We start from the raw sequence: 19840 nt of genomic DNA, 5'->3' as shown, positions 1-19840 counted from the left end.
TCTAATTTTTGTGCATAATGTTGTATTTTAAATTTCAAATTAAATTTATTTATTGCTAGTACAAAGGAAAACAATTGGCTTTTCAAATTAACCTTGTATGCTGCTACCTTGCTATATTCAGTAGTACCAGGAATTTTTATATTGATTCTTACAGATTTCAACACAGACTATCATATCATCTGTTAATAGGGAGAGTTTTATTTCCTCCTTCACAGCATGTGTGTCTTTTCTTTTCTTAACTTTTTCCATCAGCTAGGACTTCCAGTATGGTGTTGAATAAAAGTGATGAGAGGGACCGTCGATTTGTTTCCCAATCTTAGGGGAAGGCATCTAGTTTCTCACCATTAAGTATGATATAGGGTTTTTGTACATGTTATTTATCAAAAATTTTTGACAAAAATTAAAAAAAAAAAACTATATTTTAACCACCATTTTATTTCCATGCAGGCCAAGGGGCAATTTAGAAAAAGTTTTATTGGAAGCGTGTAACCAAGGAAGTGTAAAAGGGCTGTCTACGCCTTTGTTTTCAGGTTAGCCTGTCAGCCATCTGGATAGAAACATAATCACCATGCCTTCCACAAGTGTAGTCAAATGCTTCACAATTGGTTGCTGAGTTGTAGGTTGTCATAAAGTCTGCTTAGCATTTCCAAAGCTGCAGAGTCTTAGAGAATGAGAGCCTTTTCTTTCTGCCTTGGGATTTGTTGGAGTCACTGACCTGCCGGCCCCACTGAAAGCAAACCACAGTGCAGCAGCCTCTGCCACCATTTCCTCCTCTGGTCTCCACAAATTTGATGAGTTTTCCTCCTCTTCATCATGGTGCTGGACCCCATCATAGAAGCCATCGTTTCCATGAAAATCTCTAGCCTTTCCGAGAAGACAGTGGATGGGAACGTGCTTTTTGGTCCATCTTGCTTTGGGGCCATCCTTTATGGAATAGGTGAGACAAGTCCTCTGGAATGCTTCCCCACCACCATCCTGACTCTTTGGGTTGCTTGAAACAATTTGGGCACTTCATCAGGACCCAGATTTCAAAAAAGCTCCACTGGCTGAAAAGGACACACAAGGACAGGTCTTGGCACTCTATGTTTCTTGTTCATGAATGAAAAGGACAGTCTTGCTTTGAGAAACACCATGGAAGACTTGGTGAATCTGAATGCCATTTCCTCACACTTGAGGTGTGGAAGTTCCCCTCTATTTTGAGTTTGCTGAGAGGTTTTTTTGTTGTCTTTGTTCTTTTTCCATTTTTTTCCATCATCATGAAAGGGGATGTTAGATTTTGTCTTTTTTTTTTTCTGATTTTATTCATTTGAGGGTGTGATTTTTTTTTTAGCCTGATGATCCGATCGATTATACTAATTTTTCTGAACATTGCAACAGTTTTACATACTTGGAATAAACCCACTTAGTGGTGATGTATACTTTTATCTTTTCTTAAATATCTTATTCAAGTTTACTTTCAAAAAAACCCAAATTACCTAGTAATATTCTGTTTAAGACACTGAGTCCAGTAACTGTGGCTTGAAGCACACATACAATGAATTATCTGTTATCTATCTATCTATCCAGCATCTAACATATCTACCTCTGTCTCTTTTTATTCCAGCACAAGAAATCATCAACAGGCTCTTATTATAATCTCTCAAAACCTGTTTTCTGTCCTTAATTGTTGCAAAAACAATGGAATTGATGGAAGCACTGACTGTGTGGAGAATCAGGCTTGTTTTCATTTATATTTTGACAAATTATTAACCTCTTAAACTCACAGATTAGCCACCTGTACAACAGAGATGATAGTAATTTATTCATTGTACTATTGGGTCAGTTTTATCAATATTGTTTTAAAATTCTCTTTGTTCCCAAAGTTTTCAGGAAACTAACCTATTATAGAATGTCATTTCTACTGAAAATATTTTCTGTTTTTCTAGATTAGCAAATATATTCATGGCACAGGGTGCACTTTTGGATAGAATATATTTACTCTATGTAATCACAAAGGAGTATTTAGATCAATGCAAAAATATTTAAATCATCAGAATGCTCTGAAAAGAATACTTACTCTTATTATGCAAATATTTAATTATGTTTTATTCTTGGACATATTAAATCGATGAACTCTTAAAACTAAACAAGAATATTTTCTGACCTTGAGAACTTCTGCTTTAAAAACTTAAACAGAGAAAAACCACCCAAGACATACTTGGATAATGTCAGCGTATATGTATCGTAAGGTTTTATTTTGTTTTGTTTTTGTCACCAAAATGGCTCTAATGGTGAAATGGCCATCTGAATTTTTGAAGGTAGGTACTTTTCTGTGCAAACTTTTTCATCTGGGAGTCCTTATGCATAACATTATCTTCTTAGTAATTTATATTATATTTTTACCCTTCAAGTTTTGCTTAGTATGTTCTGCTAAATGTTGACCATCAAGTGACCAATGGTCATGTTATCTTCTTCTGTATTTAACAGGCAGTAATATTTCTCAAGTTTAGCATAATGTTGTGTGTGTGACATAATATTTTTGTGATAGTTTTCTAATATATTAATCATAATATTAAGGAAGGTAACTTTTATTTATAGTTTGCTAAAAACTTGTGCAAGAATTTTTCATGATTTGTATACTTATTGAGCATCTCTTTAAGAAGAATTTCCATAAATAACAGCTGATTAACATGACTCATAACATTTATTGGAATGATTGAATATGAATATATCTCAGGCAAATAAGAATAGTCTTTTTTAAGATTTTTAAAAATGTTTATTTATTTTTGAGAGACAGAGAGACATAGAGTATGAGCAGAGGAGGGGCAGAGGGAGGGAAACACAGAATCTGAAGCAGGCTCTAGGCTCTGAGCTGTCAGCAAAGAGCCCAGTGCAAGGTTCAAACTTACCAACCAAACTGGGAGATCATGACTTGAGCTGAAGTTGGAGGCTTAACCGACCGAGCCACCCAGGTGCCCTAGAATAGTCTCTTTCTAACAGAAGGAGATCCAGGAAGAATTTTCAAATACAGCATGTGCTCCCATTAGTAATTCTAAAACTTACATTAACTCATTTAATAAATTTTAGTGTTACTTTGCTAGTTTTTTACAATATGTTATTTTTAAATAAAAAATCTCACATGAATTACTTTATAAAAACATTAAAACTATAATCAAAACACAACCTACAGTACTAGAGAAAATATTTATAAATCATAAATATCTGATAAGGATTTAGTATCCAGAATACATAAAGAGCAATTCAATGCCAAAAAGAGAACCCAGTTAAAAACAGGCAAAGGATTTGAATAGATAGTTCTCCGAAGTATATATACAACTGACCAATAATACCTGAAAAGATGCTCAACAAGATGCTCAATATGGGAATTCAAATTAGTGAGATTCCACTTCATATCTACTAGGATGTCTGCAATATTGACAACTAAGTAAGATGGAAAACAAAAGTATTGGCAAGGATGTGAAGAAATTAGAACCTGGTGCATTGTTGGTGGTAACGTAAGATTGTGTAGCCACTGTGGAAAACAGTCTGATGGTACCTCAAAACGTAAAGCATGAAGTTACCATATGATGAGCCATTTGACTTTCAGGTATATACACACACAAAAAAAACTAACAGGGATTTAAATAGGTACTTATAAAAAAGGTAGAAACGTGTACGTCAACTGATGAATACATAAACAAATGTACATACACACACACACACACACACACACACACACTCACACTCACACTCACACTGGAATATTATTCAGCCGTAAAAGAAATGAAGTTCTTTTCTGATACACCCTACAATATGGGTGGACCTGAAAACACTATGTTAAATTAAATAAACTATATAGAAAAGGACAAATATGGTATGTTTTCACTTATACGAGATATCTAGAATAAACAAACTCATAGAGGCAGGATAGATTAAGGGACTAGAGGAGGCAGGAATGATGAGTTATTGCTTAATACATACTGAATTTCTACTTAGGGTGATAAAAATGTTCGGAAACAAATAGCAGTGATGGTTGCACAACATCGTGAATGCAATAACCAATTCTAAAATTCTGTTATTATTTAAGGTGGATTCTGAAATAATAATGGATACTGGTTGAATGATTGAAAGTCAGTCTTTGACACTAGTCTTAACATGGCAATCGTTCTAAGACCTTCTTTGAGTTGCTAAACCATCTGCAGCCCCATGTTTACACATCTGTAAGTTAAGGACATTCTAAAAGATAATCCTTGAGGATTTGCAAGCCCAACTATATTACGATGATATACAATTTTTCTGTTCATTTAACAAGCTGGTATAAAGGTCATTAAAAACGTGAACTATCATCAGGATAAAAGTTACTATAGAAACCACTTCTATGATTATGTTGATTCCATTGCTTTCAGGCATTATTAGACTGAATAAAAGTATTGAAACTTTGAACGGGTAATATAGAGGAAGACTAGCATTACTGGTATATCAACTTGGAAGTTCGCAGTTTTAGTCACATTAAGAAAAAGGAATTTCTTGTCATGTCTTAAGAATGTGAAATAAATATGGGAAGCTCTGTCTCCTTTCAGTGAATAAATAAAACCAGAACTTTCAGATTTCTTGGATGGCTGATCACTTATAAATTGGTTCAGTGGCCTTTGCAGAAAGGTTGACTTCCTTTCTCAGAGTCCCTGACACTCAGAAAAATTCTATAATTATGACTGTAAGTTTTATTCTTTTTTAGAAGATTAATCAAATAAAAATATATGTCTTGTTTAATATTGTTTTAAATACAAAGGGAATTTTATATGTTGATGGGATTTAAATTAATTCTCAAAAATGTAAAAGAAGCACATATAATGTCAGAGAACAAGCAAGGAATTAAATCTAACTTGAATATTTGGACTGTAATGGTCATGGAAGGATTTCCCTCCTGTATTATTTAAAAAATGATGGGGTTTATAGGACAATGTAAATGTAAATGCATATAGACTATGATCAAGTATTTTCTTAATAATACTATTTCACTATAGATCAATCCCCATTAAATGATCATATTTAATCCCATGAGTTTATGTTTACAATATCTAAAATCGCTTTTTTATTATGATCCTTATTACTGTATAGATGAATGATTATTCTCCATACTCAGGAATCAACTAAATTTGAAAGGTGAAGCTAAAACTTGATGTCAATTATTGTGTAAGTAAAATTAAGTATTTGATATTTAGTGTTCAGGCTTCCTGATCCAGATTTTTGTCTTCATTTTACCTACTACATCTATTTATAATTCTTTTCTGCTCCCATTGATGTTGGTCACAGCATGCTGTGAGAATCTTTCTTTGCTCACAGGTTTACTTTACAGAGGTAAGGGTTAATAGCAGCAGGCAAGACTCCCTGCAGTAATCTGGGTCACTTATATTTTACAGTTCAGTGATTCCTTTACCCAAAAGACTCTTAAATTACAACCATGACTACACACACACACACACACACACACACACACACACACACACACACCATTCATTTTGTGCAAGAGTTAATATCAAGATAATGCAATGTTTATGAAAAATGAAAATAAAAAGTAATAGGAGGGAGAGAAGGCATATAAAATTCTGGTTACTATTTCTATGCTGTATTTCCTTGGATTTTCTCCTACTTTCAGTAGTCTTGTTTATGCAAAGATATATTGTCCAAGAGAGAATGTAATTCCATGGCAATTTCTCACCTTTGAAAAAATGTTTTAATCCACCATCCACAGGTGCTATTATCGTAGCCATCATGGAATAAGTAACTACTGCAAGCATGTAGATTGGTCCAGAAAGAATATATAGAAATAATAGAACTCTGATCACTCCTGTGATGCCAAAGGTGAACTTAATGGCACATGAAACTTAATCTTATTTCAGCTATTGCTTACTAATACCTAATAATTAAAATCAAACAATTTCTTTTTTTTTAATTTTATTTATTTATTTTCAGGGAGAGAGCATGAGCAAGGGAAGGGCAGAGAGAGGAGAGAGAATCCCAAGCAGGCTCTATGCCATCAGTGCAGAGCCTGATGTGGGGCTCGAACTTACCAACCATGAGATCATGACCCGAGCCGAAATCAGGAGGCAGACACTCCACCAACTGAGCCACCCAGGCATCCCTAAAATAAAGCAATTTCTTATTTTCATGCTATTCTATGATTTATAAGCATTTATCCTACGTATGTAAATCTTGTGTATGAATAACAAACTATCAAAGATAATTCAAATATAAAAAGGTGTTTTGATCCAAGGAACACAATGAAAAATATCACTTTCCACTTTAACAAAACTATTATGTTTAATTTTTATTTCTTATGTTTATGCTTTTTATTTATGATAAACACAGACAAAAGGATATGTTTTATTTTTTTTAACTAAAGCATATCTGTAAATATACACATCATAAAAAAATACCAGTTTATATTATTTTGTAAGCTAGAAGTTTACATATTAAAAGTGTAGTAAGCATTTTTCCATACTATTAAACAATTTTACATTTGTATAAATTTTAATTATTGATGTACAAAATATAACAAATATTGAACAAAAATCTCAAATTATCACAATTTTATTTTATTCATTTTTTTAAACATTTCTTGGAGAGTTGTTTTTTAAGAATTAAAAAAAATATTATTTAAATATAGCTAACATACAATGCTCTGTTAGTTTCAAGTGCACAACATAGAGATTCTACAATTCTATATACCACCCAGTGCCCACCATGATACATTTATTTACCATCAGTCACCATACAACATTATGACAATATTATTAAGTATATTCCCTATGTTATAGTTTTATCTCTGTGACTTTTATAACTGAACGTTTGTATGTCTTAATTTCCTTCACTTTTTTGCCCATTTCCCTGGTTCCTCTCTCCTCTGGCAATTACCAGTGTATTATCTGTATTTATGAATTTGCTGTTTGTTTGTTTGTGCATTGTTTTTAACTCAACTATTAGTGGGATGATATGGTATTTATCTTTATCTGACTGATTTATTCTACTTAGTATGATACCCTCTAAGTCCATCCATGTTGTCACAAATGGTAAGATTTTATTCTTTTTATGTCTGAATAACATTCCATTTAATATATATGCCACATTTTCTTTATTCATCCACCTATGGATGGAAACTTAGGTTATTTCCATATCTTGGCTGTTATAAATAATGCTGCAATGAACCTAGGGGTGTGTAGAGTGCAGGCATTTAAATGAACAGTAGACGACTGACCATCATATAGAATTAACTTAATTTTTATAAACCAGTTTTCTCATTTTTGGATATGTCCATCTTTTCATCTTAATAACCAATGTGATGACAAATAGTCATCAAATTAAACTAATATGTAACAAGTTATAATTTTATGGAATAAATTTCTCCAAGTAAATATACAAAACTTTACTGTTTCTGATATATATTGTGAAATGGTCTTCTAGAAAACTGTTCTGATATGCACCTTTGCAAGCCATACAATCAATTTCTTGTTTTCCCACATTCTGAAATCATTTTGTGTTATCAATTTATTAATATTTTAGAAGTTGACACTGTTTAAAGGTTAAAATTTATTTTATTTCTATTCAGATATTTTATTTATTAGATACTTAGTTTGTATTTGAAAATTGTGTTCTTTTTGCAGCTATCTGTATTATTGATGTCTTTTAAGAAAGATTTGATATTTGAAAAAATAGTTTTCCAACAATAATGTTAATCATATTATGTTATATTTGTACATCAAATATATGTTTTAGTTTTATAATTATGGTACCAGTTTTAGGTCATTTCTTATAATTATTAAGTCACCAAAGGAACTAGTCTTTTTGTACAGATTAGAATTTGATGAATTCAATAATTAATAACCTTCTCTAAAGGGAAATAGAAACAACTAAGAGATTTTACTAGATAAGTTCTTTGAATTATCATTATAAAATCTAATTAGAATACAGTCTCCACAAATTAAAAGAGTTAGCAGCAGCACAAGTTTTAGTATGAAATAGTATATCACTAATTGAATGTGAATTGGACCATATATTCCAATTACGATCCTTCATACTATATAGGAAATAGTGGTGTATTATAAAGTATAACATTAAAACTTCATTAAATCAAACTCAAAATCTATTAAAAGATAAATATTCATGCATTTATCTCAGTCTTACCAACAATAACAAGACTTTTATATATCATTAATCTTGGCTTTCTAAAGCAGAGGTTTTAATAAACTTGAATATTTCTTATATATGACTCCTTAACTTTATTTTCATCCAAATGAAAATATATTGTTTTAATTCTAATTACAAAATTAAGAATATATTATTATTGTGCAAAATAATTTTCTGCCATTGCAAAATGCATAAAACGATCAAAATCACTAACACCTAATTAAATAATTACTGTTTTGTATTCGTGCTCATCTTTATACAATGTATATCTGAACATGGGTATATGTGTAGGCAGTATATTTGGGTGTCTATATTTACAAAATAAGACCAATGTATCGGTATTTCATGCTAACCACAGCACTTTGTCAAAGGATATGGACATTTTGTAAAACTAGTCCTCCATAGTCCTGCATTGAAAAGTTATACTTCTGAAAGGTGTATGTTATCATAAATTCTATAGAAGAATGCGTTGAACCTGACCATTGTCACTCTTAATATGCTTCATCATCATACAAAATGAAATTTCTAATGGTAACATTATTTTAGATTGCATTTCTATAAACAGCAGTGGCATGAAACAAATTTTTTTCTACTTTTACTTAATTTTGGACAATTTTTGTGAATTTTCTGAACGTATAGTGACCTTTTTTTTCCTTTGAGTTATCCAATTTCTATATTAAATAATAGGAGTGCTTCTCTACAATAGGTATTAAGTTAATATCAGTTATGGTGCAAATATTTTTCATATTTTGAATATTGTTTGAGTTCATTGTTGTGTTTTACTAGTTTATCTCCTTAAGCTGTATTTTTAAAATTTTTTTTTAATGTTTCTTTATTTTTGAGAAGGGGTGTGGGCTTAGGGGCAGAGAGAGACACACACAGAATCTGAAGCAGGCTCCAGGCTCTGAGCTGTCAGCACAGTGCGTGATGAGGGGCTCAAACTCACAAACTGTGAAATCATGACCCAAGCCAAAGTCGGACATTTAACTGACTGAGCCACCCAGGTGCCCTGAGTTGTAATTTTTTTCTAATGTTTCTATTTTCTCCTATGCAGAAAAATACAGAATTTCTGTTGCAGAAAAATACAGAATTTCTGTATTTTCTGTAATTCATATTTAATGTATAAATACCCATCTGTGCCAAAGCTAATTAAATATCTACCTTTAGTTATTTTGTACTCCATAGTGTCATTTTAATGCATACTTTTAATTTATTGACCTTTTATACTACATGTAAAACCCATAATAATTTTTCAGTATTTTATATTATTTCTATGTGTAGTTCATTATAAAATAGATGCAATATTATATGTTATGTATACTATATAGTACACAACATGTTGTTATTTATTAAAGAGTTAATTTGGTAGTACTAACATTTTTTAATGTTTATTTATTTATTTTGAGAGAGAGAAAGAGCTGGCAGGCGTGTGCCCGCATGCACACATGAGTGGGAGAGGGGCAGAGAAAGAGTGGGAAGAGAGATAATCCCTGCAGGCTCCACACTGTGGGGACAGAACATTGAGATCATATCTGAGCTGAAATCAAGAGTCAGATACTTAACCTACTGAGCCACCCAGGCACCCCTGGTAACACTAACTTTATTTTTGGTTGTGTCCTCTTAAAAAAATATGTATGACTCCATAACCAAATATATTTTGATATTGATGGGAACACATTACATATGAGAAAATGATCAGTTAATTAGGTTAATGGTCTTGTATATTAATATTCATATTACTTTAGTATTTGTTAAGTCTCTTCTATTTATAAGACTCTGAATAGTAGGTTAGCATGTACAATCTCATTTGATTATCATTTGCCCCATGAAGAGAATTTTCTTATCCGCATTTTATAGATGAATAAATGTTTTCTCAGAGCATTACAATACGTTGATTAATGTCACAGACTCACAGACTCAGAAAATCTAGTCCACAACCAAGAACCTTAAAGATTCCTATGTTGCTTAAAGGAGTTAAGTGCTTGTTCTCAATGAGAAAGACTTGGGCTGTATTTTAGTTATATGTTCTAACACAGTAGCATAAATAATTCTGCTACTTGAATTAAATTGAGTAATAATGAAGCCATGGGGAAAAAAAAAACAAAGAAAGTTCATTCAATGGTATAAAGTAAATCAGTCATAAATTAAATTTGGGAAGGCATTGTACAGTAAGGTAATATCTCTTTGTTAATAGCACATTTATGTTTTAACCTTATATGTGATTTTTAAGAGTTCAATAGTACAATTTCTTTGAATTATATCTCATTTTACCAAATCCTGCAGTGTATGTCTACTCAGTTTCTGTAATATGTGTCAGTAAAAGTAATAACTGAAAATATTATACTTGGAGATTCTAATAATGACAGCAGCTAGCCAATACATATTTCAGAAAAATAAAATTTGTCACATATATTCACAGTACATTTTGTCCCTCCAGCTAAATTTTTTAATATTTTGAGATACCTCTTTTATTAAAACAGAAATGAAAAAGTATTTTAGGAGTTATTGAAATGACAAAAATGCTATTTTTAAATTGAATGGCTTTATTATTTGCAAGAGATACTATATTTTCAAATGAAGATGTGAGCACATTAACAGCATTCTAATCACATTGTTCTGGAAACTATGACTAAGATGAGTATGTTTTCCAGACATATTGATTATACAATCAATGATATTGTATATGCACCTACAGGCACACATTCATTGATATATGGGCATACCTATATCTTCGCCAGGACATTTTTTTCTATTATTACTTTCTTTGTATGTTCTAATTTATGTTAGTACAAATTCAAATATTTTCCAGTATTTCATTCCTTATAACAGGAAGCTACACATAAAAAAGGTAGGAAATAATCTTAAATATTCTAAGGCCTCATTTATATGTGGGTTCTAACAATAAACATATATTTAAGGTAAGTTTAAAAGCAATTAACACTTTTTCTTTCCCTTCCCTAAAGGTGGAGAAGGAAGAAAAGGGGACCAGGAAGCAACATCTCTTTTTTAAAATATTTAGGTAATGTTTCTAGAAACATCAATCTGTTTTTAATACTGGTTTTGCAACTGTGTCAACTTTTCTCTATGTATGTCTTGTATTTTTATTAACTGTTAATATAATATACTAGAAAAAAAATTAAAAAAACTAGTAGGTTTGGTTCCTGAAGACATATATCTACCAAACTATGAAAAGAATGCAGTTTTCATTAGGGCAAATGAATTCAAGAGGTACGATTTAATATATGTTCTGCTATTGATGAAATGAGTTTTCAAAGGCTTTGATTTCTGGTCATCTAAGTGTTTTAATATGTTATGGTTTCTGTTTTAATATGTTGTTGGGACTATGACAATCTCCTTGTTTTCTTCAAGTATCTGTTTACCAAACACTCCATAGTAAGAGAAGCCTTGAATGACATCCAACTGGGCATTGGTATTCTGGAATATGAGGATATTTCCCAGCTTCTCCCACATGTAGGTGGGACCATATCACTAATATCTGGTTAAGGGGCACAAAAGAAACACTATGTGCAACTTTTGGAAGATTTCTTAAAGAAAGAGGATGTTAGCTTTCTACTCCTTCCTCCTTAATAGTTGATCTCATGCCTTAATACCCATGAATTGCACTTACATTTATGTGTGTGAAAGAGAAAACCCTTATAACCTGATTGTGTTGTATTCTATTTGACTGAAATTAGTGTAGCCACACCAGATTTCCTTGATTATTTCTCTGGCATGTCTTTATCAGTTCTTTTACTTTGATTCTTCTTGTATAATTATGCTTCACTGTGCCTTTGTAAGTATTGAGTTGTGTGTGATTTTTAATATCCAAATTGTTTTTGGTGTTATTGTAATTCATTTACCTTTATTGTGTTTATGTTGTACTTAGATTTAGTCCTATTGTATTATATTCATCAAGATTGTTTTTTGCTTCTGGCATATATATATACATACATATATATACATGTATATATATGTATGTATATATATATACCTCAACCCCTCAATAGGTAGATAGATGATAGATAGATTATAGATAGATAGATAGATAGATAGAGTTCTCTTCTTATTATTTTTTTATACTGATTTGGAAATTACATATTACACATATTTTTTTTCTTGCACAGGGTAGCCCAAATATTTTAACCTATATGAAACATGCTTAGTATTTATTAATAGGTGTACTCATCAGCCAAATAATTTAAGACTTTATATTCTTTGAATGTGGCTACACCTGCTCTTCCTTACATTTTTGTGAATCTCCCCCATAATCATAAGCAATGATTCTTAACACTTATGTATGTGTTTTTATCAACATTTATGCTCACCATTGCTTCTTTCATTCCAGTACTGTTTTCAATTTTCTATTGACTGAAATATATATATTAAGTATGCATAGATTTATACATTATATACAGTTACATATCATTGTATTTTATTTTTTTAATTTTTTTAATGTTTTTATTTATTTTTGAGACAGAGAGAGACAGAACATGAGCAGTGGAGGGGCAGAGACAGGGGGAGACACAGAATCTGAAGCGGGCTCCAGGCTCTGAGCTATCAGCAGAGAGCCCGACATGGGGCTCAAACTCACGGAGTGTGACATCATGACCTGAGCTGAAGTCCGACGCTCAACCAACTGAGCCACCCAGTCGCCCCGAATACAATTTAAATATTATAAATTATTATGTAACATATATATATATGTAAAACATTAAATATATATAAATATAAATGGTCTGAATGTTTGTCCCTCCCCAAAATGTATATGTTGAAATCCTAACTCCCAAAAAATGATAGTAGAGGTAGGTGAGGCCTTTGGTAGATGCTTGAACCATAGGGGTAGAACATTTATGACAAGGATTACTGCCTTAAAACGAATCTCCAGGGTAATCCCTAGCTCCTTCTTTATTTTTTAATGTTTTGTAGTTCCTTTTTTTAATGTTTATTTATTTCTGTTTTTTTTTTAATTTTTTTAATGTTTATTTATTTTTGAAAGAGAGAGAGCACGAGTGGGGAGGTGCAGCGGGAGAGAGAGAGAGAGAGAGAGAGGCATAGAATCTGAAGCAGGCTCCAGGCTCTGATCTTACAGCACAGAGCCTGACATGGGGCTTGAACTCAGGAACTGTGAGCTCATGACCTGAACCGAAGTCTGATGCTTAACCAACTGAATCACCCAGTTACCCCTCCTAGCTCCTTCTACCATGTGAGAGAGAGAGAGAGAAAAAAAAAGAGAAGTCTGTAAGTGTATTTATTTATACTTATTTATACATTATATAATCTTACTGTTATTATTAATTACTATTAATTTCCCAGTGAAGGTGAGTGGTTTTATAATACTGATCACAAACTTAACTCTGCCTGTAATAAAAACAAAGGCAGATTTCATCACCTGTTCCAAAATTACTATAAAAACCTATTACATGATAAAAGGTTCACATTTGGTACTGGAACCCTCTTCTCCAGAGCTTGTGCAATATCAGTTTGCATATTTTTAATTGTATTTGTAGAATCTTCATTCTTTCTATAACTGTGGATTTTCTTTTAAGATCTTTGATTATTAAAGAAAAGAGCTTGGATTATATATTCTGAAATATTTTAGTTTATCCTGGATTTCTCATTAACAGTAGAAATGAGTGTCATCTCGTACTACCACTTTGTCAAACTATAAAGATTCTTTTATGTTTTTCTTTTGTAAAATAATTCAATGTCTATCTTATTATTATTCTAATTACATAAAACAAGACCGAGCAATTTTTTTCTATAAAGGTCTAGATAGTAAATACTGTAGGCTTTGCAGGCTATATGGTCTCTGTTGGACTACTCAACTGTGTCACCATACTATGAAAGCAGCCATAGATAATATATAAATAAATGGGTATGAATGTTTTCTAATGAAATTGATTTATAAAAATAAGTGATGCGGTAGAAAGTTCTTGAAGACAGTAATTTGCTGGCTCATGACATAGTGCATTTCATAACCCTTACAGATTCTAACATGCTAACATTCTAATTAATTCTAACATTCTAATTAATTCTAACATTAATTCTATAAATTTGGCTAATATTTTTCTGATCATTCTCATGAAATGTTTTCTAATTACCTTACCTACTTTAATACTTCTGTATGCACCCTTCATATGGTGCATTATGTCATGCTTTAAATTCATATATATTGTATGTATTGATGAAGAAATATTATATGAGCTAATTTTATTATGTTTATGTGCTATGTTGTATAGAATTAGAATTCACATTGTTGTTGAATATTACTGAAAAAGAATGTATCAACTCTATACGTACATTGTGCTCTAATCCTACAGTAATCACTAGATGCTCTACACTCATTAACAGAAGCCACAGGACTTACTTTTATATCTGTACACGGTGTGAATAAATAAAAGAAAAAAAAAAACACCTCCCAATAACCATCCATTTAGGACACAGTGTGATTAAGCAATCAAGAGGATGACTAAATTTAATCCCTAAAATCTTAACCTAAGCACAATGCTTAAAATATCCACTTTTTGCTCTCATCTAATTGTTCTTATCATTATGATTGACACAAAGGCAGTTTAGCATTTAACACATTTCTGAAGGCAGAATGCTTCACGTGTGGTTTAATATATGGTGTTTGTAAGACTGGACACTTTGGTAGAACACATATAAAACCATATGTTTGTATCTCTCAATTTTTGGTGAGGGTGAGATGGAAATAATGATGTCATTTCTTCATCAGAAATGAGATTGTTTCCATCAATTTTCTGTCTTTTCTGATAAAGAATAATATTCTGTAAAAATCATCAGGCTTCTAAAAATCTTTCAGTATGTGTTTCTGGATATTATCATATAGCATTTTCCCAAATGGGTAAGTGATGAACATCTACAATTAAATATGGTTTTCTGCACTGTGTGAGTAGTAAGTGATCCCCAAAGTAACCTGTGAAAATGTTTCTAATTCTTCTGTTCACATAATAGTGCATTAGCTAGATGTTAAATATTTCTAAGGGAGGATGGGGACCATCCCTACTAAGTAAATAACAATCTTATAGTGAAGGTATCCCAGTAAGAGTTGAGTAATAATTTACCATTTTAACCTGTTACAGAAATATCCTCTGATTAACAAGGATACTCAAGATATTCTTTTATCACAGCGTGTTGTGTTTGTGTAAATTTTAGTATGTTCTTAAAAGGTCTTTTAAGCTTTAAATATATAGAACCTTATTAATGTTGATAATCTTGATTATAATTTAAAGAACAATGGAATTAGCAAAAATGATAGCAACAAAAACAAATATTTATTTTATACTATGTATTAAATAGATTTAATAGCTAAGTAATAACATTATCACTTAATAATGTTCCTTTTTGTATTTTTTATGCTCACTCAAAAGTATAAAATATAGAAAAACATAGTCATTGTATAATGACACCATACCCTTTGTACACAAGGTATTCTAGAAATACGAGATTAGAAACCTACTAATGGGGGGCACCTACATGGCTCCATTGGTTAAGTATCCAACTCAATTTCAACTCAGGTCATGATTTCACTGTTTGTGGGTTTGTGCTATTCTCTCTGTCTCTCTCTGTCTCTCTCTCTGCCCCTCCTCTTCTCACATTCTCTCACAAAATAAATAAATAAACTTAAAAAAGAAGGAAGGAAGGAAGGAAGGAAGGAAGGAAGGAAGGAAGGAAAAAGAAAGAAAGAAATCTATCTACAGGAAAATAGCAAAGAAATAAGACATGGCAAGACAAACCTAGCTTTCCTTTCAGTTCATTGTGTCATGTTGTTTTTCTTTTTAAAATAATTAACACTAAGAATATAATTAAACTTTAAAATTATTCATTTTGATATACATTACATAATCCAAATTTATAACTATCTGGAAAAGTTATAACTCTTATCTCGAACAAAGGTGAGCACATAGAATTAAATGGTATTTAACATGAAAAGAAATTATCTCTTCTCATTCTTCATGTGTCCATCATCAAAAAGGTGAATGTAAAAAAGGGTTTACTTCAAAAGGTAGAATGTAAAATCTTGGCTAAAAGGCTTCAATTGTCCGTGTTTATTTATTTTCCACCTATAATATGTGAAGTCTGTTTGAACAACAATTTGTAATAAAATGCAATCTATAAAGCTGAAAATAATATTTTAATGATTTGTGTGAACTTACTAATGGTGAGCTTACATGTGAACAAGTAACTTGTGCAGTTTCTTTGATGCCAAGCAAAAATATGACAAAATAAAATCTCAAATATATTTTCCAGAGTCTACAGTTGGTGGTGGTGTTGGGGGAAACAGTAAACAAGGCAACGACAGAAAAGAGGCAATTGTTTTCTGATATTTATAATATTAAATAGATTAAGTCAAGTCAGTGTTAATATCTATAAACCTCAGAAAATTGACAAGATCAAATAATGTAAATAACAGTTATGGATCAAGATTATCACTACAAATAATAAAAAAATAATAGCAAATAAAAACTTGTAAAGAAAAGATGATTTTGTTTATTTTTACATTTTTAATTTGTTTTTAATTTATTTATATATTTTCGAGAGACAGAGAGAGTGAGTGAGCATGAGCAGTGGAGGGGAAGAGAGACAGGGAGAGAAAGAATCCCAAGCAGGCTCCATGCTGACAGCATAGAGCCTGAAGCAGGGCTTGATCTCACGAACTCTGAGATCGTGATCTGAGCCGAAATCAAGAGTTGGAGGCTTAACTGACTGAGCCACCCAGGTGCCCCAAGAAAATATTATTTTTAAATGAGGCCATTCTATTTCATATACAGCTCTTGGACATATCAGCCAGTTTCATAAGCTTACTCTGAAAGAAATATGTGGCCAAAGCTCACATTTGGAAAGAAAATGTTGGTTATTTCATTTAGAAACTCAAAAAGAGAACAGTTCAACATTTGATCTCCCAAGTCATGAAAATGAAAGACTATTCTTAGAAAAATATAATTATAGGGAACTATAAATTATGATATATAGCAAATGGAGGCCAAAGCATAAATGTCAGTTCTATGTCATCTAAAGAAGTGAGTGAAGTATAACTAAAGGGATGTCTCATTTCTGCAGCAACATATATAAAACTCCTGAATATCATAAAAATAGGAATAAATAATGAAATATTGCTAAATTTTGTCATTAGACCCACAGTTCCTGTAAGATACAAACATCCACATGCTTATTAACTGTGAAAGAATGATTTCCATCAGAGCATAAATCCCAACTGTGAGAATAACTAAAGTCTTACACTCTGCTATTTTTTAAAGCCAAGTTCAACTTGGAATCAAGTTTTTCAAAAGCCAACTTTCCTATTATACTGTTAAGCTTAGATGCTGCATTCTCTCATGATCTGAGTGAGATTTATGGTTTCTTTAAGAGGTAGGAAAGCATGACGATTTTTTTCAATGAGGCAACTGAGACCAATATCTGCTTCTTGCAGAGAGAGGAAAAAAATAAATAAATAAAGCAATCCCTATCAAAATAACACCAGCATTCTTCACAGAGCTAGAATAAACAATCATAAAATTTGTATGGAAACAGAAAAAAAAAAAAAAACCTGAATAGCCAAAGCAATCCTGAAAAAGAAAACCAAAGCTGGAAGTATGACAATTCTGGACTTCAAGCTGTACTTCAAATCTGTAATCATCAAGACAGTATGATCCTGGCCCAAAATCAGACACATCAATGGAACAGGATAGAGAACCCAGAAATGGACCCACAAACGTATGTCCAGCTAATCTTTGACAAAGCAGGAAAGAATATCCCATGGAGAAAAGACAACCTCTTCAGCAAATATTGTTGGGAAAATTGGTCATCAACATGCAAGAGAATGAACTGATACCACTTTCTTACACCATACACAAAAATAAACTCAAAATGGATGAATGGCCTAAACATAATACAGGAAGCCATTAAAATCTTAAAGGATAATATAGGCAACAACCTCTTTGACTTCGCCACAGCAACTTTTTATTTGACGTGTCTGGAGGCAAGGGAAACAAAGCCAAAAATTAACTACTGAGACCTCATCAAGATAAAAAGCTTCTGCACAGCAAAGGAAACAATCAACAAAACTAAAAGGCAACCGACAAAATGGGAGAAGATATTTGCAAATGACATATCTGATAAAGGGTTAGTATCAAAAATCTATAAAAAACTTATCAAACTCAACCCCCCAAAATCAACCCAGTGAAGAAATGGACAAAAGACATTTCCAAAGGCTTTTCCAAAGAAGACATCCAGATGGCTAACAGACACATGAAAACAGTGGTCAACATTACTCATCATCCGGGAAATACTAATCAAAACTACATTGAGATATAACCTCATACCTGTCAGAATGACTAAAATTAACAATTCAGGCAATAACAGATGTTTATGAGGATGCGGAGAAAGAGGATTCTTTTTTGCACTGCTGGTGGAAAATTGGTGCAGCCACTGTGGAAAACAGTATGGAGGTTCCTCAAAAAATTAAAAATAGAAATACCCTATGACCCAGCAATTTCACCACTAGGTGTTTATCCAAAGGATACAGGAGTGCTGTTTCGAAGGGGCAAATGCACCCCATGTTTAAAGCAGCACTATCAACAATAGCTAAAGTATGGAAAGAGCCCAAATATAATCCATAGACTGATGAGTGGATAAAGAAGATATGGTATGTATATATATATGTGTGTGTGTGTGTGTGTGTGTGTGTGTGTGTGTGTGTGTGTGTATGGATATATATACACACATATATATATATATATATATATATATATATATATATATAACAGAATATTACTTGGTGATCAAAAACAATGAAATCTTGCCATTTGCAATAATTATGAAAGTATTATGCTAAGCGAAATAAGTCAGTCAGAGAAAGAAAATATATCATTTCACTCATATGGAATTTAAGATATAAAACAGATGAATATTAGGGAAGGGATGCAAAAATAATATAAAAACAAAGAGGGAGACAAACCATGAGACTCTTAAATACAGAGAACAAAACTGGGTTGCTAAAGGGGTGGTGGGTGGGGAGGATGGGTTAAATGGGCAAGGGGCATTAAGGAGGACATTTGTTGGGATGAACACCGGGTGTTATATGTAAATGATGAATCAGTAAATTCTACTTCTGAAATCATTATATGTTAACTAACTTGGATTTAAATTAAATAATAATAATAATAATAATAAAATAAGTTAAAAAAAGAAAATCAGAATATCAAAGCAATAGTGATTATCTTTGAGTGAAGGGGGTTATCTCAGAGTGATGGGATATTTTTAATTTTGTTTCTCTGCATTTTCTAAGTGTTTCTAATTAATATGTATTATATATAACTAACTAAATAATTAATTCAAACCATGTTGCAGGATTTTTTACTTCAATACCTGGGGTTCATTGTTTCGCCACTTCGAACAATGAGGAGGTGTACACAAAATGAGCAGCAGGCAAAAGTTTATTAGAGTGGAAGATCAGAAAGGAAGAATAGTAGGGAAAGCTCTTTTTACAGGGAGGAATTTCGAAAGTGAATGCCCTTAACAATAGGGAAGGGACTCTGTTTATATGGTTCTGGCCCAGGTCCCCTCTTCCCTTACCCCTGTTTTTTCTCAGGTCCTACCCTTATTGGTGCTGGGTTGTCCATTCCTGATTGGCTCATTTCCAGCGTATGAGGGGTGA

The 19840-nt window shown here is 32.0% G+C and overlaps 1 pseudogene; it reads right to left on the bottom strand.

The window, feature by feature from the left end:
- Positions 1-624: 624 nt before the first annotated feature.
- On the bottom strand, positions 625-1160 carry LOC109247031 (bis(5'-adenosyl)-triphosphatase-like; annotated as a pseudogene).
- Between the last annotated feature and the right edge of the window lie 18680 nt (positions 1161-19840).

This window comes from Panthera pardus, unplaced genomic scaffold, assembly GCF_024362965.1.
Source record: "Panthera pardus isolate Hobbes unplaced genomic scaffold, ASM2436296v1 HiC_scaffold_13, whole genome shotgun sequence".
NCBI classification, from domain to species: Eukaryota; Metazoa; Chordata; class Mammalia; order Carnivora; family Felidae; genus Panthera; species Panthera pardus.
Note: the sequence above shows the minus strand (reverse complement) of the source record. Positions and strands in the feature narration are given on the sequence as shown.